General features: G+C 36.2%; 1 pseudogene; it reads right to left on the bottom strand.

The window, feature by feature from the left end:
• Window positions 1-1,142, bottom strand: part of LOC140852170 (exocyst complex component EXO70B1-like) — a 4,354-nt pseudogene extending 3,212 nt beyond the window's left edge.
• Between the last annotated feature and the right edge of the window lie 10,623 nt (window positions 1,143-11,765).

Genomic DNA, 11,765 nt, shown 5'->3' with positions numbered 1-11,765 from the left:
TCTCCAACTCGGAGAGGATCCCCGGATGGCCTCGGCGAGACGAGAGAGGATCTCGGCGGCCTGGGTGTAGATGGACTCGCAGGACTTGGAGCAGAACACCGCGGCGATGTCGGGTAGGAGGTCAGAGATGGTGTCGTGGAGGTCGAGAATCTTGAAGAGCTTCTCAGGAGATCGGCGGCTGATGCTGATGGCGTCGGCAAAGCCGAAGAGCTGAATCGCCGCGCCCTTGACAGTCTCGGTGAAGGGGGCGTCGTCGCCGCCGGGGACGCCACCAAGGCCGTCGAAGACGCGGTCGCAGAGGCGGCGCTCGCTGGCGAAGACGATCCGGATGCAAGCCCGGGCAGCGCGGATCCACGCCGGATCTTGGCCTCGAGTGCGTCCCACTCGAGGCGCTGGACGTCACCTATGCTGAGCTTCTCCACGCCCAGCTGCCGGAAACACAGGTCCACCGCCGCCTTTCGGGCGGATCCGTACACCTGGACGCACTCCCGGCCGTAGCCGGCGGCGATCATCCGCTCCGCTATGCTCCGCAGATCCGCGATTGCGTCGTCCGGCACAAGATCGATTTCCCGGATGCTTCTTGTCGACCGGTAGCTGCTGCTCTTCCTCCTGTGACCCAGACTGCTCCCCACCGATCCCGACGCCAGGAGGCTCCCTCATCAGAGCCTTCAGCGTCGGAGATATCGCGGCCGGAACCTCCTCCCCAGACATCGAGCTCGACATGGACAACGAGCTCAGATCGACGAGCGACTCGATCTCGAACTCGTTGACTCTCGAAACCAGTATATTCTGGAACTCGTCCTCCAGCCGTGCCATCGCGATCTGGATCGCGTCCGTTGCCGCCGACGACGACGACGAAAGACGACCGGCGGGGGCTGCCGACGGCGATCGGATCCTTGATGGAGCGGCAGATCTCGTCGACGGCGCGGAGGAAGCGCTCGGCATCGGAGCGGTCCCCGCCGTCAAAGATCGGAGCCGTCGTGGAGGCCGAGTCCCACCGCCTGATCCCGCTCCGCCGCCTCCAGATTCCCATCCGCCACCGGCGCCGCGATGGCGCCTCCGGAGCTGTCCATCATAGAAAAGATAGGATTTCTTAACGGCGGTGATTCGTGTGAGAAGAGAGAGATTGGAAGGTCTCGAGGGGGCAGCTGTTGGACTCTCTTGTCTTAATCTCCTTCTCTCTTTTCCTGGCCCACGAGGGAGAGGAGAGGGGGGGAGGGTGTAGGTTTTAAATTTTGACTTACGGATGGGGAGATATTCCGGTGGCGGCGTTTCAGATCCATTCCAAGACTAACGATCGCACAGTGGCGTGGTGCCACGTCTATATAGAGATTCTAATTTGGTCCCAGTGTGAGATTGATACAGGGATGGGCACCGGTGTGGAGTTGGTCCACCGGATTTATCGGACCATCGGATTCCGACTGAAGTGGATTTCGGACATGGGCCCACACGAGGGCATGCGGTGGAGAGGACTTGCCCGCAAAAGAACGCATCGTTAGATATTTTCACTCTACATTTATCCTAATTCAGCGTAGAAAAAAATTATTTCCGTCATAACGGTGTCAACGGTTTCACTGGAGGTCTATTGTCGGCGTTAGTCGAAGGTCATGGGGAGAGACGACGGATGAGGGATCAAATGAAGGGTCGGTCTCGGTCGTTTCCAGCCGTCGGATGATGGGAACTTTTTGGAAAATTAATGTTGCGAGAATACAGCGTCGGGTCTTGGGCTGCTGTTACTGAATGGAAATTAAGAGGGGCTCGAAAGATTCCCGCAAAAGGGACCGAGATCATTAAAGAGTGGGCCCGCCGACCCAGGGTAGGGGTGCCTTGACGGCAGGGGGGCCAGACCGCCCCAAGGGTTAGAGGTGAGAGTGGGGTTTGTTTCGATGGGTGTGGGCTGGTGCTTAGCTGGCCGGGCCCACCGGTTTCGGGGGAGGGAGCTGCATCGCTCGTTTGTCAACCACGTGGGGTCCACCTCAAAGGATTCTTCTCTCTCATGTCGGATTATTGTTTTTTTTTTTTTTTTGGGCGGGGGTGTGGGTGGGGGGGCCGCGGGGGAGGTGGAGGTGCGGTGTGTGGGGTGGTAAAGGAGGATTATTGGCTTTTGCTAATGATAGGGGCTCAATAATGTGACTCCAGAGTTGACAATAACATCTTTCTTTTATTTATTTTAAATTATCCTAGAGAGACAGTAGAGTTGTATTCTGTGTGAGCCATGTGTACAAATACAATCTTTTTTGATGCGAAAATATATCTAACACGATATGCATCATATGATAATTCATGCTATCAATCATAATTACTTATTTTTTTAAATTTATTCATCAAACACTCATTTAATTACTGTTAGAATGAGTACCTACGAACAACAACATATACGACCATTGTATCTCATATAGGATATAATTACTTATTTTGCTATACAATCAGGTCAAGCATCATGGACTTATTCATCGTACAAGTAATGTAGATTGAATTTTGTATTAAGGATGCTTTGCATCGTATTTACAAGAATGTTGGGATAAAATTAATTGACCTCCATACCTCGATCAATTTTCGATGCAATCCGTTTGACATACGACTCTGGTCCATTAAACAAAGACGACCTTGAAAATGATTATGAACTCGACAGACCGACGCTATTCTCGATCGACCGATCGAACATTCCTTACTGAATCAAGATCGGTAGACGGTAGATATTTAGATTCTACAGACAATAAATGATTTTGACCATCGGTATTTCAGAGTTACTAACCGATAATCGACTCCCGACGTACAATCGACCGACTCATTCGAATATATCATAACCGTCACGGACGGTTACTCCACTGATACTGCGACGTAATCCACGGAGATTAATAACCCACTACAAGATTACCGTTCTGTGATTCTACATCGCTAAATGTGGGACCATATCCGACAGTTACGACGATCTACTCTATAAAAAAGGGGGTAAGGCAACAAGTTTCGGTAAGCTAATTTTTACAGACTGAGCTCTGTTTCCATTCTCATACTACTGTTGTCCAGTCTTCCTCTCTAATTTAGGCATCGGAAGATTTTCATTGGAGACAACTCCGATCAGTATGGATTTTATTTTGCAGGTACTCATTCTCGACGAACAGGCGATGAAGAGATTGACAGCAATAGAGAAAATTAAATTTACTCTTATATTTGTATTCAAAAATTATGGAAATACAATTTAATTAGGTTGCCTATGGTGGAAAACATGTTGTATTTATGATCGTAAAATAAACATATTTAGAAACTTATTTATATAATAATAAATTTATGAGGAAACAAATAGTTTATGAGGGATTTCTTTATAACATTTTAGAAGTTCCCCTCGAGAGATTTTGGTTCTTGTTTTTTACCTTATACAGACTGCTTAACAAGAAATTACTGATCGGACTAGATCCACCGTTGAGCCGGTGGACCAAACCAGCTAGAAAGCATCACGACCAAAGATGAACAAAGAAGAAAATGGAGGGAAAAGAGAGCTGGGCTGTTGTTTTCTGGTTGGATGGTTCACCAACTCCACGGCAGACCTCGTCCAACTAAAAATTTCAACCTACTTAACCCTCATTTTATTGCCTCAATTGAGAACCTCTAACATATCTAAATGACATTAATTTAGAGCACTAACAAATATATATAAATGTGGGACTAATTCATAAGATTCATGACATGACATTGAGGTTTTTCATCAGCATGACTCAACGAGAGGGCAAATCATATACAGTCATAGTTATAGAAAATTCCTACCGTCTGTTAGATTTCTGAAAGTTACTTTGCTCTGATGTGCATCTAATTCTTTAAGGCACCTGGTTTAAAAGGAAGGGTAATGATGAGAATATTTAAAAGTACCAGGCACAATTGAGAATATTTAAAAGGATCGATTTTCAATTTTTTTTCTTTTTCCTCCCTTCTCTACAATTGCTTATTGAGGAGAGGATCTTGTCATTTTCTCTAGATAATCAAAATCTATTGTGTACCCTTTTTCCAGAATTGAAGCTTGGAGGATCTAATGCTCCTTTTGCGGGTCCATTAAAGGCCATTTTCAGTTCACAGGGCCTCATGCACATTTTTTATTTTTTTGATGTGAGGTCTCTTGCACTTTGTTTCCAGAAAACACTTGAACAAGCATTTGTCTTCTTTCTTGCTTTTTTTTTTTTTTTCTTTTTTTCCTGTGGCGGCGCTTTAACATTTTGACTTGCATAGATTTGTTTGGCTTATTAGCAGAGTTGGCAATTTTTGATATGCCATGCGAATCTGATACTGATACGGATACGATATGAAAAAATTTGATTCTGAATTGAGCTTATGCGGATTACTATCGATAAGATCACAGCCTATAAAATTTGTATTATTTATGAGTTAACTTACGAACTCGAAGTAGATCTGTATAATTTATTTAATATTTTTATAAATTTATTAAAAAATATTATTTTTATCAAATCTATAATAATTTTATGATTTTTGATATTATGTATTTTAAAGTGGGAGACTTGATGGTTTTAAAATGTGACTTGTGATTTAGTTTATGGGCTTTTGTTATATTATGTTGGTAAACTATATTCTTGTATATTTTGTGAACTATTGATTGTTATCTGGTATTTAAATTTTACTGATTTATGAAATTTAAATAAAAATATATTTATATTGATATAATTTAGTTATTTTTACATTAAAATAGATTTTGATTGATGATTGATGTATGTTTTTAAATATATTTATAATAGGTTTGTTGCATCACTCTTGTTATGGTTTGTGGCTATGTATTTGTATGGGCTTTTTTGCTTGCTTTAATTTATACATGCTGATATTCTTTATAGTTCAATTAGGCCTCCAAAAAAATTAAGTTTATTTAATTTTTTAAAAAAATTTATATTAATTTTGTGAATTGTATCATAAACGTGTTGTGTTCGTGTCGATCCGATACTATCAGGCCCCCGACCCGAGATTGTGAATCGAGGGTCATGGCAACCGCCGCATACTCATGAAAAACTCTTCCCATAAGCATGCAAGGCATCTTATCATGTTATCTTAAAACAACAGCGGAATAATTAGTCAATAATTCAAATCCAAAACATAATGATCTAATTTTTTTCTTTAATGTCTCAATAATTCAACAATGATTCATAGTCCTTACATCAAATTCAATAAGACTTTCAACCGAAAATAAAATATAGAAATTCTGCTTCTGATCACTCTTCCATTCATATCTTGTATCATCTTAATTTATCAACATCTGTAAAAACAGTAAAATAGGAGGTAATGGGCTAGACAGCCCAGTAAGCAATGATCACTTCTCAACAGATTTCATTAGGCAGTTAAGTAAATAATTATTTATAGAAAATAAGTATATAGAGTTCATCAATTCGAAAACAATTTCAATTATGCAATATAATTCATGCCAAATTCATTTCTTTTTTGAAAATTCAAGTTTCTTTCCAGATTTCAATTTCTTTTGTTCTTCAATTCTTTTCGTCAACCATGAGCTATGACCACATTTTTCTGTGGCAGGATCATAACACCGCGTATCTTCTTACGGTGAGCTGCGAATCATCTAGCAGCAAAGTCCTTCGGAACCGCTGGTCTCTCTGGCGGTTTTGTCACTGGTCTCTCTGGCGACGTAAATCCTCAGGACAAATCAATTGCCAACGTATATGCCCCCATTGGCAGGGTCCTTTACATAGTCAGGTTGTCAATTCATAATGTTTCTTATATCATAATTCTTCATAAATCATATTTCATATTCTAATTTCGATAATAAAACATATAAACATGTAGTATCGAAATCAATCAATATAATGCATCATGAAATCAATATGTTCAATCATTCTTCATCATAACATTTCAAATAAGATATTTTCATAACAAAATACCATTCATCCAATTCATGCATCGTTTCACAAATCATGTCAGAAAAATATATTATAATTTATCGATAAATTTAGAAAAAGTGAAACATTATTACCTCGAACGCATTCCAATAAATCCACATAATTCTATAAATTTTCTTTCAAAAATTCTGTTCGTAGATCATATCACGATATCCCATGATCAAACATCCACAATCCTATACAGAATTAATTTCAATAATTAGAAAGAATACGAATACCATATTTCAACTGTTTAGATTGGGTCCGATCATCTAATTTCATCTAATCAAAATCTAATTAGGACCTAAACGATCCAAAGTTTGACTATCAGATCAAATCGGATTCAAAGTGATAGGACCGAGGTTTCTTCATCAATTTCATAAAATCAAGTGGAGAGAGAAAATCAGAGGAGAGAGAATTTATGAGGTACAATTTGAATTGATCAGGTGACACAATCCATCATTACGATTGATTCAATATCTCGATTAGTGAAATCAACATGATCAAATCAAGTCATGGCTAGATCGAAATCATGGATGATCAAATCTAAAGATTCATGGTCTGATCAAGGTGGATGCCAGTATGCTGTCTGACAATCATGGATCAGGGTTCTTCATTAGAATCAGATCAGGACTATTAAAAGAAATTTTTTCATTCACTAACCTTTTTAGAGAGAGAATCAATCAAGAGAGAGAATATTTTAGAGAGAGAAAATTCTAAAGAGAGAAAATTATAGAGAGAGAAAACTCATCTTGAATTCTTCAGACAATATGATTCAACAAATCCGATCGATTGGATCAAATCATACTGAAATTATCATGTGGTCAATTCAATAAGATCATGAGAAATAAAATCTAAAATACCTGATCTGATCAAAGTGGATGTCGGTGTACCATCCGACAATCACAGATCAAAAATCCATCATGAGGATCATTTAAATTCATCATCATTCTTCTCAAAATTCTAAAAATCTTAGGAGAGAGAAATAATCTAGAGAGAGGATTCTAGAGAAAGTAGAGAGAGAAAGTCCAACTCTAGAGAGAGAAAATACTAGTTTAGGCTGAAGAGAGAGAGGGAAGAGAGAGAAACTCTCTTTCTCATATTTTTATTATTTATATCATTATTTATTAATTAATTTAATTTATTTTTCTTTCTTCTTTTCTTTCTTTTCTTTTTCTTTTTTTTCTTTTCTTCACGGTAGAGAGAGGAGAGAAATCCTATTTATTATTATTATATTATTTTTTTCTTATTTTTTCTTTTTCTTTTCTTTTCCTTCTTTTTCTTTTCTTTTTCTTTTCTTTTCCTTCCTCTTCTTCCCGTGGGTTCCTTTGGGCCGAAACAGGGGATCTCACAATCCCCTGTTGGCTGGCCGATTGGCGGTGCAATCGGCGTGGGGCGGCCGTCGGCAGAGGGGGCGACCCGACGATGAGAGAAGGGCCAAAATCGATGGTCGGCGGTGACCACCGGCGTCGAAATCAAAGAAAAATGGAACCAAAAACTCTCCTTTTTCTCAAAGAAATTCGGTGACTCCGGTCGTCGGCGAGCATGCACACTGGCATGGAACTAAAGGGAGAAGAGAGGAAAGGGAGAAGGCTTACCTCCGACGCCGGTGAGGCTTCTCCGGTGAGCAATTAGACAGCACAGATACGGGTCTCCGTGAGGATTTCCAACGATTGCCGTCGTTTGAGCTTATGATCTTTGGTGGAAGGGAGAGAGGAGGGATCTCCTCCTTAAATAGGGCCGGAGGGAACTTGTTTCCGACTCCGATTGGGAGCCGACGAGCCCCTGTTTTCTTCTCTCTCTTTTTTTTTTTCGTTTTGGGCTTTGGTGGGCTGGAATTTTTTCTCGGGCCGGGCCATCACATTCTTCCCTCTAAAAAAAATTTCGTCCTCGAAATTTTTCTTGCTTGAGTCTTCATAGTTTCTTACTTGAATCTCATCCATAAATATTTCAATATTCTAATTCTTGATATAAAATTCATTCTTAAATCATTTCATAAGGAAAAAGTCAATACATCAACATCGATCTGAAACGGAACCATTCATTTTTTTTTGTATTTATCAAATCACATCTCAAAGATTTTCAATATTTCAAGATTTTGAAATTATGATCTCATTTCTTATAAAATCATGTTCAATATCTCACGACTCAAATTAAAATTAAATCCATTTCTTGTGAATAGAAGAAGGTAAATGTCTCTATTCTTGCATAAGAACTTCATTCATCATCAATCTATTATTTATTTTTCAAAATATTAACCACTCTTAATTTCAACCCATCAAAAGATAGAAAAACATACTTCTATGAATTATTTGATGACATCTTAATCAATCAAAATTCAAAAATATTTTCTCTTATTCGTACTTTCAAAGATTGAAGATTTATCATTTCAATCTCATTCTCGAACTTTTGATATTTTAATTCTCGATACAATTCATCATTAAGTCATTTCATAAAGATCAATATCACCATTGTTGATTGAATCAATATCACTATTTCTAATCATCGAAATTTTTTTACTCAAACCTCAAACTCTTAAATATTCTAATTCTTGAAGCAAATTTTATCATTAAGTCATTCCATAATAAAAATCAATAACTCAAAAATTGATCTAAATCAAAACTATATTTTTCTTATAACAAAATCAATGTCTCTATTCTAAGTAAGTATATCAATTTTCTTTATCTAAACATTAATAACTCTTAATTAATCGATTCATTATCAAATTAAATTATAAATAACTCCAATCCATCTTTTTAGAATAATCATCAATATCAATAGATAACCTCAATCTTTTCTATTCAGTCAGAGAAATAATAATGATAAAAAAGTCAAACTTCAAATTTTATTATACCCTGGAGATAAATATTTGATATAATAATCTAAGATCGAAATCATTATTCGATAAACAATCTCAAATTTTTTCTTAATAAATAAAGAATTATAAAATTTAATTCTAGGATAGAAAAAATATCTCTAAATTCTAAATCTAAAATCAAAAATCAAGGTCCACTCATCCTAGAATTAGGATGTTAATTATTTTTGTAGCATAGTAGGTGGAAGCACTACTTTTAAAAATCACATTAGGATATCTAAAATGATTTAATTTTTTTTAAAATATTATTCTTTCTAATATCAATAAATTTTTTGTATCAAACCATATCATTTATCATAATTCTTTAACTCAAAGGTCAACATTCCTGACTTACTCAAAGTAATCCAGATTATCATGCTTCGCTGCGCACTCTGATCTAATAATCAAAATTTCTTAGGTTCACCAAAAAAAAAGTTTGATCAAATTATTTCTTTATCTTATCAATAAAAAAGATCAAAATTTTAAATTTCAATTGAAGTCAAAGATTAACTTTCGATTCTCATTCATACTTTTACTGGGTACAATAATCTTATTAACCTTGAGTCCAATATCATATTTAAACCATCATATAGATTTACTATAATCAATGTGAATAAATCTTAATTCTCATATCAATTCCAATTGATAATTTTCAAATCAAAAATTCTTATAAGTCAAATCAATGAAAAAAAATCCTTCGATGCTCCACCAAATTTGGACATAATCAAATATATATGAATTTCAAATCATTATTTTTTTTTCTAAAATTTCTATCATCAGGATCTTCAATATCTATCAAATATCCTTTCATAACAATCATACAAGCTTCAAAAAAAATCAAATCTCCATTTAATAGTAGATTCAATTAGGGACCTCTTAACAAAAGCAAAGGAACTCCATATCAATTCCTAAATCTAAAATTTCTAAATTGTAAATTCACATGGATCCCTTAATATGAAATAAATATAAATCAGATCTTTTATCTTAATCTAAGATATAATTTTTTCATTAACAACCTCAACAATAATATCAGAAAATCTCTTGATCAACTTAGATACGAAATCTTTAAATTGAAATTTCATACACATTATGTAGTCTCCAAGAAACATAATAAGATTTATTATCTAGATCTAAGGATGATGATTAAAGATTTCAGTACGATGAATATTCTACAACCTCATAATCATTTCATCAATAAGAAATAGGTTTCTTTGCAATATCCTCAAATATGCATTCATCCTAATATGCCACTTTATATTATAATCCACATACAATTTAATTTCGATAATATTCCAATCAAGCATCATAAAAGATTTTTCTTAGTCCATCCTGAACAAATTTTTATCGTCAAATCTTTATCTTGCCAATAATAGTCAACTTTCTCAACTAGAAGTATATCATATATTATTCTCACATCGGAATTTTGAATTACGATTCACTTGAATAACCAATGATCAAATTAATAACCAAATTGCAAATAAAATTTTATGTCAATCCTTTTTGTGATTACTTTCGATCAAATCTAACTAATCATATCAATGATCAATAGATCATTCCATCATATTTCAAACTCCATATGTCATAATCTCTTTGCGATCTTTTCATACATAATCTCAATATTTAATCAAAATTTATAAATATTTCTCACATTACAATCATCAAAGATCTACACTATAATGTCCTTGGTGTCTATCCACTTAACCCATTCTATATCTGATTTATATTTTCATAATTCATCCACTTATGCTTCTGATACCACTATATTGTCAGGCCTCCGATCCGAAGATTGTGAATCGAGGGTCATGGCAACCGCCGCATACTCAAGAAAACTCTTCCCATAAGCATGCAAGGCATCTTATCATGTATCTTTAAAACAACAGCGGAATAAATTAGTCAATAATTCAAATCCAAAAAATAACGATCTAAATTTTTTTCTTTAATGTCTCAATAAATTCAACAATGATTCATAGTCCTTACATCAAATTCAATAAGACTTTCAACCGAAAATAAAAGTATAGAAATTCTGCTTCTGATCACTCTTCCATTCATATCTTGTATCATCTTAATTTCTCAACATCTGTAAAAATAGTAAAATAGGAGGTAATGAGCTAGACAGCCCAGTAAGCAATGATCACTTCTCAACAGATTTCATCAGGCATTTAAGTTAAATAATCATTTATAGAAAATAAGCATATAGAGTTCATCAATTCGAAAATCAATTTTCAATTATGCAATATAATTCATGCCAAATTATTTCTTTTTCAAAATTCAAGTTTCTTTCCAGATTTCAATTTCTTCTTGTCTTCAATTCTTTTCGTCAACCATGAGCTATGACCATATTTTTCTGTGGCAGGGTCATAACACCGCGTATCTTCTTGCGGTGAGCTGCGAATCATCTGGCAGCAAAGTCCTTCGGAACCGCTGGTCTCTCTGGCGGTTTGTCGCTGGTCTCTCTGGCGACGTAAACCCTCAGGACAAATCAATTGCCAACGTATATGCCCCCATTGGCAGGGTCCTTTACATAGTCAGGTTGTCAATTCATAATGTTTCTTATATCATAATTCTTCATAAATCATATTTCATATTCTAATTTCGATAATAAAATATAATCATGTAGTATCGAAATCAATCAATATAATGCATCATGAAATCAATATGTTCAATCATGCTTCATCATAACATTTCAAATAAGATATTTTCATAACAAAATATCATTCATCCAATTCATGCATCGTTTCACAAATCATGTCAGAAAAATATATTATAATTTATCGATAAATCTAAAAAAAGTGAAACATTACTTACCTCGAACGCATTCCAATAAATCCACATAATTCTATAAATTTTCTTCCAAAAATTCTGTTCGTAGATCATATCGCGATATCCCATGATCAAACATCCACAATCCTATACAGAATCAATTTCAATAATTAGAAAGAATACGAATACCATATTTCAACGGTTTAGATTGGGTCCGATCATCTAATTTCATCTAATCAAAATCTAATTAGGACCTAAACGATCCAAAG

Source organism: Elaeis guineensis, chromosome 10, assembly GCF_000442705.2.
Source record: "Elaeis guineensis isolate ETL-2024a chromosome 10, EG11, whole genome shotgun sequence".
Lineage (NCBI taxonomy): Eukaryota > Viridiplantae > Streptophyta > Magnoliopsida > Arecales > Arecaceae > Elaeis > Elaeis guineensis.
Note: the sequence above shows the minus strand (reverse complement) of the source record. Positions and strands in the feature narration are given on the sequence as shown.